The 20,808-nt window shown below is 40.1% G+C and overlaps 1 long non-coding RNA gene across 1 annotated transcript; it reads left to right on the plus strand.

Moving 5' to 3' along the window:
• The first annotated feature begins 8,997 nt into the window (after positions 1–8,997).
• On the plus strand, positions 8,998–12,052 carry LOC120066801. The gene is made up of 3 exons (XR_005478796.1): positions 8,998–9,391; positions 10,031–10,129; positions 11,449–12,052. It is a non-coding gene; the product is annotated as an uncharacterized LOC120066801 (long non-coding RNA).
• The last annotated feature ends 8,756 nt before the right edge of the window (positions 12,053–20,808 follow it).

Below are 20,808 nucleotides of genomic sequence, written 5' to 3' on the forward strand. Positions count from 1 at the left end.
ATTATAGGGTATGGTGTGTAGATTGATGAGGAAAAAAACTATTTTAGAATATGGCTGTAACAAAGCAAAATGTGAAAAAAGGGAAGGGATCTGAATACTCTGATTTTTATTTTTATTGATTTAACTAGGCAAGACAGTTAAGAACAAATTCTTATTTACAATGCACTGTATAGTTCAGACATGTAGTCGATGAGAATTACAAACATCCTCTCCACAGAATTACATGGAGTTTACTGTACCCTCAATGAAACAACCACATGTAAAATGTGGCGGAGATTCAGAATTATAATCTGATTTAATTAAAGAATATCCTTCAAATTATCTCACAGCAGAGAGGAAAGGAAATATTTACATGAGTTATTTTTAACAAAGATTGTTTTCAGACTCTCTATTCGGATGTAATTTTCAATTAGCAGGCGAAGTTCTGTTAATGTGGGCTCTAAATGCTAGAACTGGTGAAGGAGCAGACTACGTAGATTTAGAGGGAAACACCCATGTCCATGGTACTACATCTGTGTATGAACCACAACTGACTACACAGAGCTATGACAGTATTGTCAACAAAAATGGGAAACGAGTTCTCCAGCTCTGTAAAAGCTTGGGTCGGTACATTGTTAATGACAGGACGAAGGGTGACTCTCTGGGTTTACTTGTTGCTCTGCACTACGAGTCAGTGTAGTCGACTATGCCAAAACAGATATGGAGCAAGAATAAAATCTATGCCTTTATGGTCATCCATCAACTAACCACTGGCAGACCAAAAATGTATAAACCACCCCTACATTTTAAACTGGCAAAATCTAAATTTATTAATTAATTACGTGAAAGAAAAAACTACTGAAGGAAAAATGGTTTGACTGCAGGGAAACAAGTAAGACTTTTGTAAAACCAAAAACACAGAGACCCTGTAAACCAGGTGAAATGTTTCATATACCAACACGCCATAAGCCAATATAAGTAGGTATTATGAAGAACAAAATAACTCTATGACCAATGAGATGGACTAAACAGAAGAAGTAATCAATGAGAAATTAATTTAGGGAATTATAGAGGAAATTAGATACCAATGTTAAAGGTGATACACAAGATTTTGTGCATCACCTTTTAAAGGTGATACATAGGTGATACACAAAAAATATATATTTTTGCATCGTAATTTCAGAAAATGTCCATAATACATCTGGTGCTAATAGTAGAATGATAGTGTTTCACAATATTATTACCCACCAGTGTTGTGAATTCTCCCGCCAGAGCGGTGGACCAAAACCGCTGTTTGAAGCTGGTGGACCAAAACCAAAAGTAGTTTTTGTTTTGGTTCACCAGCTTCAAACAACTGTAAAAACGATTTTTCTTGAAAATAGATTTCACAGCGATTTAGATGGTACAGTGATTCCCTAAACTATTCCATGCTTGTTTTCACAAATAACTGTAATTGAGCGAACAGTGTAGAATTTTAGCAACCAGGAAATTAGCAATTTCCACAAAGTCAGAACAGCTTTCCTAGTTTGACAAAAGATGGCAGATTAGTAATATTATGAAACACTATTGGCGCAATTCCACCAGCATGATCTAGCCTTGTTGATTCTATGTTGTTTTTCCATTTTCAGTGGAACTGGAAACAAGACTAGAGCTGTGTTCGAATACCCATACTAACATACTGTATACTACATACTGAATGAGTATATACTACATACTATATACTATTAGTTAATTTTAGTATACTGTAAATGAACGTTATCCTTTCAGTTGAGCGTACTATCACTTCGCCTGTCTACCGGAAGTTGGTGCTCTTGCTAGCTTGTTAGCATAACCTCTAACGCCTCCCAAACCCGGATCCGGGAGCACCCCCATCAGTAGAAAAGCTACTAGCATAGCCTAGCATAGCGTCACAAGTAAATACTAGCATCTAAATATCATTAACAAGTCCAAGACACCAGATGAAAGATACACATCTTGTGAATCCAGCCATCATTTCTGATTTTTAAAATGTTTTACAGGGAAGACACAATATGTAAATCTATTAGCTAACCACGTTAGCAAAAGACACCACTTTTTTTACTCCACCAGTTTTTTACTCCATCAGTAGCTATCACAAATTCGACCAAATAAAGATATAAATAGCCACTAACCAAGAAACAACTTCATCAGATGACAGTCTGATAACATATTTATTGTATAGCATATGTTTTGTTAGAAAAATGTGCATATTTCAGGTATAAATCATAGTTTACCATTGCAGCCACCATCACAACTCTCACCAAAGCGACTAGAATAACTACAGAGAGCAACGTGTATTACCTAATTACTCATCATAAAACATTTCTTAAAAATGCACAGTGTACAGCAATTGAAAGACACAGATCTTGTGAATCCAGACAATATTTCAGATTTTCTAAGTGTTTTACAGCGAAAACACAATATAGCGTTATATTAGCATACCACAATAGCAAACATCACAACAGCATTGATTCAAGCCAAACATAGCGATTACGTATAAACCACCAAAAGATATTAATTTTTTCACTAACCTTCTCAGAATTCTTCAGATGACAGTCCTATAACATCATATTACACAATGCATATAGAGTTTGTTCGAAAATGTGCATATTTAGCGGCACAAATCGTGGTTATACAATGAGAAAAGTAGCCAAGCTGCAAAGAAAATGTCAGGAGAAATCTTGGGAAAGGCACCTATTCTAATCGAAAACTATTCATAAACTTGACAAAAAAATACAGGTTGGACAGCAAATGAAAGATAAATTAGTTCTTAATGCAATCGCTGTGTTAGATTTTTAAAATTAACGTTACTGCGCAATACAGCGTGCGCTAAAGCGAGACCGCCCCATAATTCATGGCGGAATTATTATTTAACATTTGTCAACATAAGTACGAATTAACAGCATAAAGACTGCTTACTATTAGCTGAGCTTCCATCAGAATCTTGGGCAAGGTGTCCTTTCTCCAGAACAATCGTCTTTGGGTTGAAAGATGTCCTCTTGTCCGGTCGAAATAGCCGCTAATGTTAGCCACCAACTGGAGAGGTGTCCAACTCGTGAAAGCGCATGACAAAGAAATCCCAGAAAATCGCAATAAACTGCTATAAACTACTATAAGTCGGTTTAAATTAACTACCTTATGATGTCTTTAACACCTATAACGAATAAAAACATGACCGGAGATATAGAACTACTAAAACGAAAGCGTTTGCAGGACGCCATTGTGATGTCTTCTTGCGCCAGGCGCACCGTTGAAAAGGACGGTACTTCCGTTCCACGGTCTTATATAAGGTCCCAGATTGCGCAATCCACTCCATTCAAATTCTCCCCGCTTACTGACATCTAGAGGAAGACGTATGCAGTGCATGTAGCCCGATGGCTTACATGGGGACTTATAAACTGACCTCAGAACAGGGACCTCGATTTCTGAAATCTCACTCCCTGACAGGAAATGTGCTGCAGAATGAGTTCTGTTTCACTCAGAGAAATAATTCAAACGGTTTTAGAAACTAGAGTGTTTTCTATCCAATACTAATAATAATATGCATATTGTACGAGCAAGAATTGAGTACGAGGCAGTTTAATTTGGGAACTAATTATTACAAAGTCGAAATGGCGCCCCCCTAGTGTCAAGAAGATAACAAATGACTAGCTAGACATTTTACGTATTTGGATGTGTGCTTAAATTAGATCTGGAGTGCCAGAGTACGCAAATCCAGATCGTTGTCAGATTGTCTGTTAAAAAATTCAGAGCGTTTCACTCTCGGAGCGTACACTGGATGCTCTGGCCGATGAGTAGGGTTGATCCGAGCGTTCTGACTTCATAATGGCAAGCAAGCACCCAAGTTAACTGGCTAATGTTGGCTAGCTTGCTGGCTACTTCCAGACACGAATGACAGAACACCTCACTCTGACCATTTTACTCACCCTAGCAGTGCTGGTAGGCTGTTTTCATGTAATCCAGAGCGTTGGTGACTGTATCTGTGCTGCTGGCAACAATTGAATTATGCTTGTTTTTGCCAACATTTACGGACACCAGCCATATTCAATGGGGGTTGAGCATTTGTAAATCCATCAGTTATTCTGCGCACAGGCACAGTCAGATGAGAGGGCTCTGATATCGGAGTAGATAGCCAGAATGAACTATGTCCATTTTGAACTCACGACAACTATACCTCTTAGCTAAGAATGACGTGATTAATCAAATCAATAGACGTTGGGTAGATAGATAGCATATAGTTAATATACTGCCTGGTGAGTTTGATGTATTAGTAGCCAACTAACGTTAGGTAGCTAGCTAACATACCGGTACATACTGTAATGCTATGCGGTTCGGAAGGATAGCATAGCGTAGCTAACAAATGTCAGCCAACGTGTAACGTAACTTATTTGAAAAGTCATTACTTTATTACATTGCCCAACATGAACATTTGTCATAATTAGTTAATAAAGCAATGAATTTGTATTCGCTCTCGTCGGACTTCTGCTGCATATGTTTCACCATTTTCTAAAAATCTGAAAACATTGTGAAGCCAGGCCCATTTTCTGAAGAATTGCGTTATGGGCCCTAAAAGGTTGGAAATAGTGTCCACTGCTTGTATACTTGGTATTTTGACAAATTTAAAATGACATCCGGGAACTTTTGGCACACTAAATATATCCATACTATGACCAATATGCATCCTACATACTCAATTTACACAAATAGTACAGTTAATGCTCCTGGGTGGCACAGTGGTCTAACATGCTAACCACACCGCTTGCGTCGTGTGGGCGAGCTTTGCAAAATAAATGTACATACATGTTATTCAATCATTGCGCCTCAGCGAGCTTCTGCGTTGCGAGGAGCTAAAATAGAAATAGGTTCTATTTGCTCAACGCCCTGCAAGTCCGGCCTCTCTCATCTCATCATTGGTTGTTAGGAGCATATGCCCACATGGGTGATTGAAAGATGAACTGGCGTCCACACGCCAGTCGGTTGTAGTAATGCACCGTAAAGTTGGTTGCCAACTGCCATATAAAGTCCAAAGAAGAAAAAAAGAAGCCTGAAGAAGGAGGAAAAATGACGAGAAAGGAATTTGGTTTACCGTTTTATCTTTGGACTAATTGTCGGAGTAGAGGACCTTGTGCATTTCAGGTAAAATAACAACCCAATGTTTATATCCCAGGACAAATTAGCTTGCTAGTTAAATTGACATAAATGTTTAATGCTTCTCGACCTGTTCTGATCGTGTCTGGAGTGGGGGTACAAAATCAACATGCACGCGATAGCGCACGCAGGTGCAGGCGCGCGTCCAGTTTGGTCAGCATGTAAGGCACTGCATCTCAGTGCTAGAGAAATCACTACAGACCCTGGTTCGATCCTGGGCTGTATCACAACCGGCCGTGATTGGGGGTCGCGTAGGGTGGTGCACAATTGGTCCAGCGTTGTCCGGGTTAGGGTTTGGCCGGGGAAGGCCGTCATTGTAAAATACGAATTTGTTCTTAACTGACTTGCCTAGTTAAATAAATAAGAACAATTCCCTGCACAGACACAGGGAAACACTAGGCTGTAAAACCAAACAGGCTCCCGGTTGGAGCACCTTGTATATTAGACCAAATAGCTATTAAATAATACCCCAAAACATCCACTTTACAGAGAAATCTGTAAACTTATTTTGTTACTCCTTGTAATGTTTTTCTTTCTTTTTGTAAGAAGTTTTCCCCCCTCTTTCCAATCATTTCTGGGTTCCATAACCACCCACCCCTTGACATTACGACATTTCCAAGTGACTGTCTCTTCTTCTTGTCTTTGAATGATCACCCCGCTGGATAAAAATCAGCACACATTCATCAGCGAAGAGGACACCTCACTTAAAAGCAATTTCCTCTGATATATTTTCCTCTCTCACAGAGTAGAGAGCAGAGAAGCTGGCCCAGTCTCTGATAATGTATCATCTGTTGGCTGAAGACCCTGACCAGAACCAAATTCTCAGGGATAACAAAAGCTTGGAATGCACTATGAGGAGCTCCCCCCCCCCCTTTCCCCAACACCCCTCCACTGAGACCACCATTCCTGGACCCCCCATACCTCTTTAAGGTTTGTTAGTTTGGTAAATGATGCAAAGGTGCCATTGATGGGAAGAACACAACATCAAACCACCTCTGAGATGGAGAGAGAGAGAAAGCAAAGGAGTGGTTCAATCAAAGACCCAAAGAAGAGAACACCACCAAAGAGAGGATTAATCAGTCTCTCTCTCTCTCTCTCTCTCTCTCTCTCTCTCTCTCTCTCTCTCTCTCTCTCTCTCTCTCTCTCTCTCTCTCTCTCTCTCTCTCTCTCTCTCTCTCTCTCTCTCTCTCTCTCTCTCTCTCTCTCTCTCTCTCTCTCTCTCTCTCTCTCTCTCTCTCTCTCTCTCTCTCTCTCTCTCTCTCTCTCTCTCGCCTGTGTGTGTCAGTGAATGAGTGAAAGAGAGAGGTGAAAGGTCAGTTATATAGGAAACTCAAAACTGCAAAAGTCTTCAAAGCATGCCACCCGGGCTTCAAAAACCCCCTCAGCTCTAAGCTTTAGAGATGCTTGCCCTGGGGCAGACCTTGCTCCCTCAGCAGCAGACGGCCTGATGTCATAGGTCGAATTCCTTGCTAAGAACTAGACCAGGCTCCTATTTGATAGCAGATTGCTAAGTAATCATAGGAGCCAACAGGGAAGGGAGGGGCACGGCCCTGACGCTGAAAGAAGCATTGTATCAGCTGCACCATTTCTATCCCAGTAAGTGAGAAGTGGACGTGCCCAAATATTGATTGTTGTTGTTGGTCTGTTCCCTTGGGGTGTTTTTTAAATGTGTGTGTGTGGGTGTGAGTCTGTGTGTTTATTTGGGTTGGTTTTTCTATCCTTGTGGGGAGCTAAAATCCCCAAAAGTCCCCACAAGGAGAGTAAAACAAGGAAAATTCTCCCTGGTGGGGACATTTCCCACGTCCCCATGAGGACAAAGGCTATTTTAGAGTTAGAGTTTAGAGTTAGAGTTAGGTTAGGGTTACGGGTTAGGTTTAAGAGGGTTTCTGTTTATGCTGGTATCAAACCTTGGGTTACATGGGCCTATTGCAACTTTATTCCCAAGTGCTACGGGTTAGGGTTAAGTTTAGGGTTAGTTAGTTTAGGGAAAATAATATTTTGAATGGAAATACATTTTAGTTCCCAACAAGGACAGAAGAACATGTGCGTGCGTGCATGTGTGTGTTCAAATGTGGATGCATTTGTGCGTGCACGCATGGGTCTATGCGTGTGTTTGCGTGCATGCGTTTGCAGAGTCATCGATTGAACCACTCTCTTGCTCTCTACGCATTCTTTGACTTAAAAAAAAAAATCCAAACACAATTATCTTAATTCAGTGTGCCAATGTTCTGGACCCTTTGATCCTTTGATCCACTCTACAGGGGCAGGGGATGGGGGATAGGTTCTGTTGTTGTTCTTGTGGTGAGAATGGGATGGGATGCCATTCTGTCGTGAGCAAAGGAGAGAAGAGGAAACAACAACAACAAAAGGAAAGGGGAGTAGGGGGTCCGTGTGTGTGTGTGTGTGTGTGTGTGTGTGTGTGTGTGTGTGTGTGTGTGTGTGTGTGTGTGTGTGTGTGTGTGTACATAGGAGTTGTGGAGAGCAGGAGTAGCCCAGGTGGTCTGGGCTTGCCCACATTTCAGGGCTAGGCATGTCTGTAGAATGCTCGGCTGGAATTCAACAGCCTAGGGGTCTGGCAATCGCGCCCCCCCCCCCCCCCCACGCACACACACATGCCACACACACACCAGGAAGGCCTTCTGCTGGCCTTCTGAGGGCAGAGGGGAACTTTTTAACTATAACTGTACTATAAATGGTTGTCAGGGTTGACGTCAATTTCATTTCAATTTCGGTCAATTGATAAGGTAAAAAAAATAATAAACAACATTCTGTATGTTTCATGGATCAAATCCTTTCTTAAATTGTGATCGCTCTTACTTTGGCTAAATCATGTATTGATGTGAATGGGACATTTGGCACTGTACGTTCCCATAATGTGTAACGTGTAAAGTGCAAAGTGTGATGTAGCAACAACAAAGTAGTTACCCCGAGGGTTAGGGGGTTAAACAGCTGAGCGATGGGGTTGGAAAAATGGAACCACTCTCAAATTCATAGACATAGCTATGGATTCAAGGACTGACCATCCTTGAGATCAAGGTGACAGTTTTAACTAAGTTTTGAAGCTACACAGTGTTTGATAAATATTACTTTGTTTATAAAACAATGGAGTAAAGCAAGCTTATATTTGGGGTTCTGATTGGGTAAGATGGTTGAACTAAGCTCACGAGGCATGAATAAGTTATGTTCTTCACGAATCATGAAAGGAATTAAAAAATGAAAGGAATTAAAAAGCACTAGAAAGGCACGTGCATATCCCAGAAGACACATTTAATGTCCGATATTTCAGGTAGTTTTAGAGAAGCATCTGTGGACCTGATTTTAGAAATGAAACTCCGAGCAAACTCAGTGAAGGTTAATGAAGCCTGAACAGACCCAGACTCTCTTGGACAGAAGCGGCACGTGAGGAACAGCAAAACCTCACATGGAAAACAACTAAACATTGTAATGATGTTAAGACAATTAGACTTGAGGTTGGAAAAATGGTGTTTATAGTTTGGAAGGAGAGTGCTCCTACAAGAGCAGCAAGTATATTTTTGGATTAAACAGGTAGCTGTTGGTATTGTCTTGCTAGGGACATTTCATTTAAGTTCTGTCTTTTACCAATAGCCTATTTAATCATTGCTTTTTGAACTGTTTGATTGCTCAGTATTTTTGCCTGTCGTTGTGGACTTGGATTCATTTCAGGCCTTTTTGGGTAACAGTTTTGCTAATTTGTGGACTTGTTGTATTGTAGGGGGTATTTTCTTCACCTCTGCCAGCCAATCAGCAATCAGTCCTGGGAGGTGTCCTTTAGCTCTGCTAGGTAAATTAGTACTAGTACTTCAGTCTCCCCTGTTTTTTCAGCAGCAGCTGTAAGCGGTGGTATTGTCAAGCGGCGGTGTTGTCGCCGAAACAAAATCCTCACCTCTCTCACTTGAGTATCTTACCTAGTTATTTTCTGGTCTCATTTTGCTCTTTTGTAGCTTTGGCAAGTGTGTGTTTCCCATCCCAGTTTGCTCCTGTAGGTTTTACAGATACTCTCCACCCTGTGGCTGCAACCCTTCTCATTTAGTCTACCCTGCGCGCACAACCCATGTGGAATTCCTAGTCTTCAGCAGCATTTGGAACTGCTGATCTGCGGTCAATAAGTCTGAGTTCATCTCAGGCTTATTGCCCTTCAGTCCCTACACTTTTTGGCCCTGACGGAGACATGGATTACACCAGAGAACACTGCTCCAGTATGGGATCACAAGGATGACAGAACTACGTGAGTTTGTATTTTGAATTTCGTGGTTGCACATTGAGATTCGTGTTTGCAAGTACGATTCGCAAATTATTATTATTACATTTTTTTCACCTTTATTTAACTAGGCAAATCAGTTAAGAACATTTTTAATTTACAATTAAAATGTTTTTTTATTTTTTTATTTAACCTTTAATTAACAAGGCAATGATGGCCTATCCCGGCCAAACCCTAACCCAGACGATGCTGGGCCAATTGTGTGCCGCCCTATGGGACTCCCAATCACGGCCGGTTGTGATACAGCCTGGAATTGAGCCAGGGTCTGTAGTGATGCCTCTAGTACTGCGATGCAGTGCCTTAGACCGCTGCGCCCTTCAGGAGCAAATGTGTAATTTAATTTTGCAAGATAATATTTAATACGGTAGCAAATTTGTAACTTAACATTTGAATACATGCAATAAGATTTGCGAACAATTTATTTTCAAATCCATATACGAGTACGAATATTCTGCTGTGAATCAAAAATACACTGCATTTTGTCACTGTCACATTATCAAGAGATTCATAAACTTGTAGAACGTTCTGTGCGTTTGTAGAGAATCACAAGTAGAATTTTGATTTGAGCAGCTCTGGTGACAGGACCTTTTACTCCTGACCAATCAGTTCCCTCTGCTAAAACCAGAGCCGCCATGACCATTGGCTGGATTGTTCCATCAATCGAATTTCAGGAAGTAGCTACCCACATGAGCAAGAGAGGATGAGGTAAATAAAACCCAAACAATCTACTTGAAGGTAATTGTCTCTTTTATCTGTGTACCTCAATATTTGTTTTTTGGGGGGGTGAAACGGTGACAGTAGTTTGCTTATCATGTAAAATATAATGGTACATTTCAGACGAACTCCACACCAGCCATTGCATTGACAGCCGCTATTGCCTTAGCTAGCCGGCATCTGACATTCATCATCAAATTGTATTGATTGCATGCACATATTTAGCTCATATTATTGCGGCTGTAGTGAAATGCTTATGTTCTTAGTTCCAACAGTGCAGTAATATCTAACAATACACGCAAATCTTAAAATAATAGATTAAGAAATATTAGGATGAGCGTATAAATATATGTATATGATGGGATGTGTAGACATAATGGACGGTATATGGATAGACTATGTAGTATATTTGTAGAATACGAATAGGCCTTGACTAGAATACAGTATTGACATATGAAGTGGTTATAACTGTATGTAAACACATTTATTGAAGTGATCAGCTGGCTAGCTTTATCAGGCATCTTTGGAGGTGAGGGGAAAACAGATATACAGTATTTGCTAGTTAAACAACTTATTGTTGATATAAATGCCATTACTTAGATATCTATCTAAATTGAAACTGCTGCCTAGCTAGCTAACTCCCATCATCCCTGCAGTGTAGCTAATATTAGCTAGGTTTCTATAAAATAAAAACGATATATTTGCTAGCTATATTTCAGACTTGTTCTTGACTTTTGAACACTTGTCAAACTTCTTCTTTCCACTGCTGTCACGCCCTGACCATAGAGAGCCTTTGTTTTTCTATGGTATAGTAGGTCAGGGCGTGACTGGGGTGTTTTCTAGTTATTATTTTCTATGTGGGGTTCTAGTTTAGTTTTTCTATGTTGGTGTTTGGTATGATTCCCAATTAGCGGCAGCTGGCTATCGTTGTCTCTAATTGGGGATCATATTTAAGTAGCATTTTTTTCCGCCTGTGTTTTATGGGATATTGTTTTGAGTTAGTGCACGTAGCACCTCTGTAGTCACGGTTCGTTGTTAGTTTATTGTTTAGCTAAGTTTCACTTTCTAATAAATTATGTGGACCTCAACATCCGCTGCGCCTTGGTCCGAGTATGCTTCCAGCGAACGTGACAACTGCTTGTTTATTGATTCATTGGTGACTGAAAAAGTTGGCAAGAAAAATGCCCCTCCCAATTTCACTTGCATAGAATACTAGACTGTATTGGTTAGGTGCCATTTGAATGTTTAGTTAGCCAAGTTACTGACTGACTGGCGTTATTGTTATTCATGTTTTTGTTGTTGCATTTCAGGTGGAGAGTGAGTAAGATCACTGGAAAGCAGAATGCTACCACACCACCACAGGACCCTAGACTTATTACAGCCAATGCTTATGAACTGGATATTGTATGTGAATTGCATTTATATCAATGACACTAACAAAATGGTTGGATTGTTCAGCAACATGTGCAGTAAATGCTAATATGGCTTTGGTGATGAAAGGTACATCATGTATTTGTCATCTCCCTATCAGGGCCTTCGGAAAGTATTCAGACCCCTTGACATTTTCCACATTTTGCTATGTTACAGCCTTATTCTAAAATGGATTAAAAAAAAAATAATCCTCATCAATCTACACACAATACCCCATATTGACAAAACAAAATCAGGTTTTATAAATTTTGCAAATTTATATAAAAATAAAAAAACAGGAATGTTACTTACATGAAAATTCAGACCCTTTGCTATGAGACTCGAAATTGAGCTCAGGTGCATCCAGTTTCCATTGATCATCCTCGATGTTTCTACAACTTTGGAGTCCTCCTGTGGTAAAATTCAATTGATGTGACATGATTTGGAAAGGCACACACATGTCTATATAAGGTCCCACAATTGACAGTGCATATCAGAGCAAAAACCAAGCCATGAGGTCGAAGGAATTGTCCATAGAGCTCCAAGACAGGATTGTGTCGAGGCGCAGATCTTGGGAAGGGTACCAAAAAATGCCTGCAGCATTGAAGGTCCCCAACAACATAGTGGCCTCCATCATTCTTCAATGGAAGACGTTTGGAACCACCAACTCTGCCTGGTGCTGGTTGCCTGGCCAAACTGAGCAATCGGGGGAGAAAGACTTTGGTCAGGGCGGTGACCAAGAGCAGAGCTCCAGAGTTCCTCTGTGGAGATGGGAGAACCTTCCGGAAGGACAACCATTTCTGCAGCACTCCACCAATCAGGCCTTTATTGTAGAGTGGCCAGACGGAAGCCACTCAGTAAAAGGCGCGACATCCCGCTTGGAGTTTGCCAAAAGGTGCCTAAAGACTCTCAGACCATGAGAAAGTCGATTCTCTGCTCTGATGAAACCAAGATTGAACTCTTTGACCTGAAAGACAAGCGTCACGTCTGGAAGAAACCTGAACCATCCCTACAGTGAAGCATGGTGGTGGCAGCATCATGCTGTTGGGATGTTTTTTAGTGGCAAGGACTGGGAGACTAGTCAGGTTCGAGGGAAAGATGAACAGAGCAAAGTACAGAGAGATTCTTGATGAAAACCTGCTCCAGAGCGCTCAGTACCTCAGACTGGGGCGAAGGTTCACCTTCCAACAAGATAATGACCCTAAGCATACAGCCAGGACAATGCAGGAGTGGCTTCCAGAGGCCGGACTTGAACCTGATCGAACATCTCTTGAGAGACCTGAAAATAGATGCGCAGCAACCCTCCCCATCCAACCTGACAGAACTTGAGAGGATCTGGAGAGAAGAATGGGAGAAACTCCCCAAATACAGGTGTGTCAAGCTTGTAGCGTAATACCCAAGAAGACTTGAGGCTGTAATCACTGCCAAAGGTGCTTCAAAAAAGTACTGATTAAAGGGTCTGAATAGTTATGTAAATGCTATATTTCATTATTATTCTTTTTTTATACATTTGCTACATTTTCTAAAAACCTGTTTTTGCTTTGTCATTATGAGGTATTGTGTGTAGATTGATGAGGGGAAAAAACGATTTAATCAATTTTAAAATAACGCTGTAACGTAACAAAATTTTAAAAAATGTATACTTCCCGAATGCACTGTATCTGCTTCAAGTTGCCTGACTGAATACTGGGGCCTTCATTGGTACCTTCCCTTTGATTACAGCAAGAGTCTCCATGTTTCTTCGCATTTAATAAATACTATATGTAACCACTCAAATTCATAAAAACTGCTACGAACACAATAACTATATTCCCTTGTCCCTGACTGCATTTAGACAGGCAGCCCAATTCAGATTTTTTCCCCCCCACTTTTGACCAATCACATATCTTTTCACATAAGAATTATTTCAGAAAGGATTCACGCACTTATCAACCGAACATCCCTGGTCATCCCTACTGCCTCTGATCTGGCAGACTCACTAAACGCAAATGCTTTGCTTGTAAGATATGTCTGAGTGTTGGAGTGTGCCCCTGGCTTTCCGTAAATAAATAAAAAACAAGAAAATGGGGCCATCTGGTTTGTTTAATGTAAGGAATTTGAAATGATTTATACTTTTACTTTTGATACTTAAGTATTTTTTAAACCAAATACTTTTACTCAAGTTTAATTTACTGGGTGAGTTTTACTTGAGTCATTTTCTATTAAGTTATCTTTACTTTTACTCAAGTATGACACTTGGGTACTTTTTCCACCACTGCAATTGGATGCATAAAAGATGTAGCAAGTCAATAGGTTTCAATGGGGGGGGGAGTCTGTTGAGGGGGCTAGGCTTATTGTGCTGTCCATCAGAAAAGTTGCAAAGACTATCCATCAAACAGTTTTCCGCACCAAACGGCTGCGTTGGATTTCATGCATTTTGGTTTGAAGGTAGCCTTACTCTGTGTTTCAACTTGTATCTTCATGTCTGTAACGTCGCTCTCACTCCCTGACCCCTAAGCCCTCACCCCTGACCTCCCATTGTCCCAGGGCCTCCAGCAAAACTCTCTAATCATTCTCTGACAGGGAATTACTCCAGGAGTAGACAGGTTTATGGTGCATAGGGATTAGCTATATGTGTATATATATATATATATATATATACAGTTGAAGTCGGAAGTTTACATACACCTTAGCCAAATACATTTAAACTCAGTTTTTCACAATTCCTGACATTTAATCCAAGTAAAAATTCCCTGTCTTAGGTCAGTTAGGATCACCACGTTATTTTAAGAATGTGAAATGTCAGAATAATAGTAGAGAGATGTAACGGTTTCTCTCCTCCTCTTCGTCTGAAGAGGAGGAGTAGGGATTGGACCAAAACGCAGCGTTGTATGCAGACATAATGAATATTTATTAAAGCAAAGACGAACACGAAACAACACTTGGAAAATTACAAAACAAGAAAACGACGTAGACAAACCTGAACGTGAGAACTTACAATATAACACGAAGAACGCACGAACAGGAACAGACTAACCAAACGGACGAAAACGAAACAGTCCCGTGTGGTGCGACAGACACAGACACAGGAACAGACACAGGAACAATCACCCACAAACAAACAGTGAGAACAGCCTACCTTAATATGGTTCTCAATCAAAGGAAACGTCAAACACCTGCCTCTAATTGAGAACCATATCAGGCAACACATTTAACCCAACATAGAAACACATAACATAGAATACCCACCCAGCTCACATCCTGACCAACTAAACACATACAAAAACAAGGAAAACAGGTCAGGAACGTGACAAGAGAATGATTTATTTCAGCGTTTATTTCTTTGATCACAATCCCAGTGGGTCAAAAGTTTACATACCATCAATTAGTATTTGAAAGCATTGCCTTTAAATTGTTTAACTTGGGTCAAACGTTTTGTGTAGCCATCCACAAGCTCCCCACAATAAGTTGGGTGAATTTTGGGCCATTCCTCCTGACAGAGCTGGTGTAACTGAGTCAAGTTTGTAGGCCTCCTTCCTCGCACACGCTTTTTCAGTTCTCCCCACAAATTTTCTATGGGATTGAGATCAGGGCGTTGTGATGGCCACTCCAATACCTTGACTTTGTTGTCCTTAAGCCATTTTCCCACAACTTTGGAAGTATGCTTGGGGTCATTGTCCATTTGGAAGACCCATTTGTGACCAAGCTTAAACTTCCTGACTGATGTCTTGAGATGTTGCTTCAATATATCCACATAATTTTCTTTCCTCATGATGCCATCGATTTTGTGAAGTGCATCAGACCCTCCTGCAGCAAAGCACCCCCACAACATGATGCTGCCACCCCCGTGCTTCACGGTTGGGATGGTGTTTCTCGGCTTGCAAGCCTCCCCCTTTTTCCTCCAAACATAACGATGGTCATTATGGCCAAACAGTTCTATTTTTGTTTCATCAGACCAGAGGACATTTCTCCAAAAAGTACGATATTTGTCCTCATGTGCAGTTGCAAACCGTAGTCTGGCTTTTTTATGGCGGATTTGGAGCAGTGGCTTCTTCCTTGCCAAGCGGCCTTTCAGGTTATGTCGATATAGGACTCATTTTACTGTGGATATAGATACTTTTGTACCTGTTTCCTCCAGCATCTTCACGAGGTCCTTTGCTGTTGTTCTGGGATTGATTTGCACTTTTTGCACCAAAGTACGTTCATCTCTAGGAGACAGAATGTGTCTCCTACCTGAGCGGTATGACGGCTGCGTGGTCCCATGGTGTTTACACTTGCGAACTATTGTTTGTATAGATGAACGTGGTACCTTCAGGTGTTTGGAAATTGCTCCCAAGGATGAACCAGACTTGTGGTGGGCTACAATTTTTTTCTGATGTCTTTGCAGATTTCTTTTGATTTTCCCATGATGTCAAGCAAAGAGGCACTGAGTTTGAAGGTAGGCCTTGGAATACATCCACAGGTACACCTCCAATTGACTCAAATTATGTCAATTAGCCTATCAGAAGCTTCTAAAGCCATCACATCATTTTCTGGAATTTTTCAAGCTGTTTAAAGGCACAGTCAACTTAGTGTATGTAAACTTCTGACCCACTGGAATTGTGATATAGTGAATTATAAGTGAAATAATCTGTCTGTAAACAATTGTTGGAAAAATGACTTGTGTCATGCACAAAGTAGATGTCCTAACCAACTTGCCAAAACTATAGTTTGTTAACAAGAAATTTGTGGAGTGGTTGAAAAACTAGTTTTAATGACTCCAATCGAAGTGTATGTCAACTTCTGACTTCAACTGTATATATAAAATATATGCACGACTTACTGACACGGACATGGAGTGCTTCATGTTCCTGCTAATAGCAGGCATCAACCTGGATGAAGGGAAATGTCCTCCCTTGGAGTATGGTTGTATCTTCCCAAGTTACAAACTTAGCTACAATTCATCATGACAGAGACTAACGTGTGGATCTATTTCTGTCTAACCTTGTGAATAAACTCCAAGAACAAGATGATTTTCCTGGTGGCTAGGAGGTTCCCAAGTTCTTTACATCTGTCTGGGTGTTAGGGATGTGCTTCAACCTGAGGAAAAGAGCAGAGAGGAGGACAATTCAATTTCAGTGCTGGTTCAAGTTGCTGAGAACCACAACTACCGTTTAATCATTTTGTAAACAGTTTTACATATTCATGAGCTTGACCAAGTTGTCACCCGTTTAGTTTTAGCTAGCTTGTCTATTTGCTGTGAAATTGAGGGCATTTTTCTTGACAACCTTTTCAGTCATCAATTAAGCAAGAAGGTAATGTCATTTAAAGCGATAATCTGTTTCCATTACGTGGGACAGTGTCAAGTATTTAACGTAGATTCAAGTGAATGTTTATTATTAAATGTTAAGCTTATAAGACAGCAGCAACTTTTTGAAGGTCCTAGATTTTAAAGGTTAAAATTATAAGATTACCGGAAAGGGGCTCAGGGATTGTTTACTTTAGAAAGTGTATTTTCCAGTTAATGAGACACTATATTATCTGATGTCTTACGTAGGATTTGTTCTTCCAGGGCTGATGGAAGTCCACTAGAGTATTGATGTTAAAGTTTCTATTGTCAGAGTTTTGGTTGAACACATGTAAATTATTTTTCATAAGGAATGTACTGAAAAAAAACAATGTAAGCCTGGTACACAAAATGTATGAAATATTTGATTTAAAAAAATAAAAAATTGTCTGATGTACGGGGAAAGGTAGGGGAGTTGAAACACTCACTTGAAGGGGTTGAATGACCTCTGACCTCTGTTCTGACTTTCTGGTGAGCCCTGATAATCTTCCCTAGAGAGCCTAGAAACATTGGGTAAGATTTATATGTAATATGTAAACACTCATAATTACAGAGAAGTTTATAATTAATAGTTATGTTTGATTTGGACCACGAGAAGGATAGACCTGTCTCTAGTCTATTTTTCTATTCCTTGAATTAACTTATGAGATACAATTTTCTTTATGGAGTTGCTAAGGGTAGTAATTATACTTTGATTTGTTATTTGATTCATTTTATTTTTATTTAACCAGTAGTGTTGTTTTTTTACACGTTAATCACGTTGTGAGTCATGTTAAAATGCGGGAATTACCAGTCCTCTGAGGCTTTTTGGATGGAAGTTTTACACACCTCGAGTGATATATAGAATTGTAATGAGTGATATATGAAGGAGGGTATTGTTGTGTTGTTTGTTCTGTTTATGTTTTGTTTCGATACAAATCTCACCAGATTGGGTCTGCTGGATGATCAGGATTTCTCCCTAAGGATCAGCCCTCTAACTCCCTGACCATGTGACTCTGCGATGAGGTGAACAGTATGATAGGGGAGTATAAGCCAATTTGAAAAAATGGTTTCAACAGAATGTGTTATTTTCTTTGACTTTGTCTTAGAAATTTGTATTAAGAAAATTGGTAGAAGAAATAATTTGTACTACAGTAAATCATTTGTCTGGATTTCTTGAATCAGAAATGCCCTAAACTAAACTGTTGTTCTGATCTGTCCTCTTTCGAGTTATGGCGAAGGTGACCACAGATGGTGTCTTGGTGCATGGAAAGGATAATTTGACCAAGAACAGTGTGTGAACTTCAAACCCCCTCTAACCGGCTGAAGAAATGGTGAAAATGGCGTTCACTATGGCCCTGTCCTTCACCACTTCTACCTGAGACTTGAGTCCAAGCCAGCAACCTGTACACAGCTATCAACTGCCTTTTCTGTCAGGCCTTTTCTTTCAGGAGTGTGACATGAGTCCACGTGAAGGGATCATGGAAAGAGATCTGTTCCAAACTTCTCTCATGTCGCTGCTATACTGGTTGGCAAATGGACAAGACATAATGGGTGGTAAAGGTGGTGGGGGCCCAGGTGAGACATTGAAATCAGGACATTAACTTCTTGCAGATCAGTGGGACGCTAGCGTCCCATTTCGACAACTTCCAGTGAAATTGCAGAGCGCCAAATTCAAATTAAATTACTATAAATATTAAACTTTCATGAAATCACAAGTGCAATGCATCAAAATAAAGCTTAACTTGTTGTTAATCCAGCCACCGTGTCAGATTTCAAAAAGGCTTTACCGCGAAAGCAAACCATGCGATTATCTGAGGACAGCGCCCAACACACAAATGCATAACAAATCATTTTCAACCAAGGAGTTGCGACACAAAAATCAGAAATAGCAATATAATATATGCCTTACCTTTGAAGATCTTCTTCTGTTGCCACTCCAAAAGGTCCCAGTTACATTACAAATGGTCCTTTTGTTCGATAAAGTACTTCTTTATATTCATAAAAAATCAGTTTAGCTGGCGCGCTTCAGTCAATAATTCACTCGGTTTCCCTCCTTCAAAATGCATACAAAATTAATCCCAAACGTTACCAATAAACTTATCCAAACAAGTCAATCAACGTTTATAATCAAACCTTAGGTACCCTAATACGCAAATAAACAATACAATTTAAGACGGAGAATCGTTATTGTCTTTACCGGAGAAAAATACCTAAGAACGCGCTCTCATTCACACGCTTGGAAACACTACAGCCAAAATGGGAGCCACCTAGAAAAACTACAATTTCTGGCTCATTTTTCCAAAAACCAACTTGAAACTCTTTTTAAAGACCGTTGACATCTAGTGGACGCCCTAGGGACTGCAATCGGGTACAATTTTGCCCTATTATAAAAGTGCCAGCCATTGGAATCAGTGGTAGGATGATTTGTTTTTTGGGGGGAGATGGTTTGTCCTCAGGGTTTCGCCTGCCATTTCAGTTCTGTTATACTCACAGACATTATTTTAACAGTTTTGGATACTTCAGAGTGTTTTCTATCCACATCTACCAATTAAATGCATATCCTAGCTTCTGGGCCTGAGTAGCAGGCAGTTTACTTTGGACACGCTTTTCATCCGGACGTCAAAATACCGCCCCCTATCCCAAAGAGGTTTTAACATGGGTCGTCCACTTTGAACTGTGAAGATTTCTGAAGAAGACAATGAAGAGACGCTAGAATAATGAGTGACGTGAAGGAGAGAGGGTTGGTCAACTGTGCCCGTAATTGATTTAGACTTGTCCAAACTTGTTTATTGGGGTATTAGATTGATTGTGGAGGTCTACACACTGCAGAATTTATAGTAATTTAAACTGAGAATGCATTGAGATACTGATCTGTAATTATGAACATGATGAGAAAAGTTAATACTAAAATTATATGATGAATATACTGTATGTTAATGTAAATGTACATTCTGCCAGTGTCGGTGTGTGTTAAGTTGAGGGTTTTAACTTTGAGTGATAGAACTAACGTGAATCACTAATGTCACGAACCGGCTCAAAGCCCGTAACAAAAGGGAGACAACATGGAGATAAGGAGTAACAAAATATATATTTATTAACTAAAGTAACTAAGTATAATATACAATGGCGTGTGTAATCAGTAATCAGTAGTGTAAGTGAGTGTTTTGCATGCATGAATGTGATAATGCAGGGTGTTGAAGGATGCTAAAACAAACAACCAAAAAACCACCAAGAAACACAAACAAATCTATCAAGGTGTCTGCCTGGAGAGAGTCTCCTTCATGAATGGGGAAGTGGTGTATTTATCCTGGGAGACACCGGGCCCAGGTGTTTCCCATGTAGCTGACGACCCTCCCAACTCCGCCCACCGACATCCTAATCAGGAAACAAGAACAAAGAGAGAATACGGCAGACAGAGTGGGAGGGTCGTCACACTAAGCATTGTCATTCTATATTTGGGTTGGATAATTAATTGTGTTTTAATCATGATTTGGAAACTGATAGATTTTTTAAAAACTGACTAATTGATTTGAGTAAGTTTTAGGTATGTTAATAACTATATGAGTGAAGCAATTAATGTATTATGCATTTTTTGTTTTGATTGTATTTATGCTGATTGTGACATGTGTAAAGAAGTTGTGTACTAAAGATGTTGACACTATTCTCACCATGCCCCGGCTGAACGGAGAAGGCGAACCCTTTGATCCTGACTGAATCTGATCCTAATCTGTTTGACCTATATCCATTACCAATTTACATTTTGATAATGATAATACTCAGGAACTATAGCAGGTTTGTGCTAATGGCACATAGAGTCCATAGGCAATGCCCTTATAAATAATGGTGCTTGTCCTGGGTCATGTTCATTAGGCACCAAACTGAATAGATTTTACTTAAACCGGGAGTCACTACCTGGATTTGTCCAACAAGATATGCTAATTCCAATTGCTACAGATGGTGCTATGGGGATGGA

This window comes from Salvelinus namaycush, chromosome 21 (assembly GCF_016432855.1).
Source record: "Salvelinus namaycush isolate Seneca chromosome 21, SaNama_1.0, whole genome shotgun sequence".
In the NCBI taxonomy this organism is placed as follows: Eukaryota; Metazoa; Chordata; class Actinopteri; order Salmoniformes; family Salmonidae; genus Salvelinus; species Salvelinus namaycush.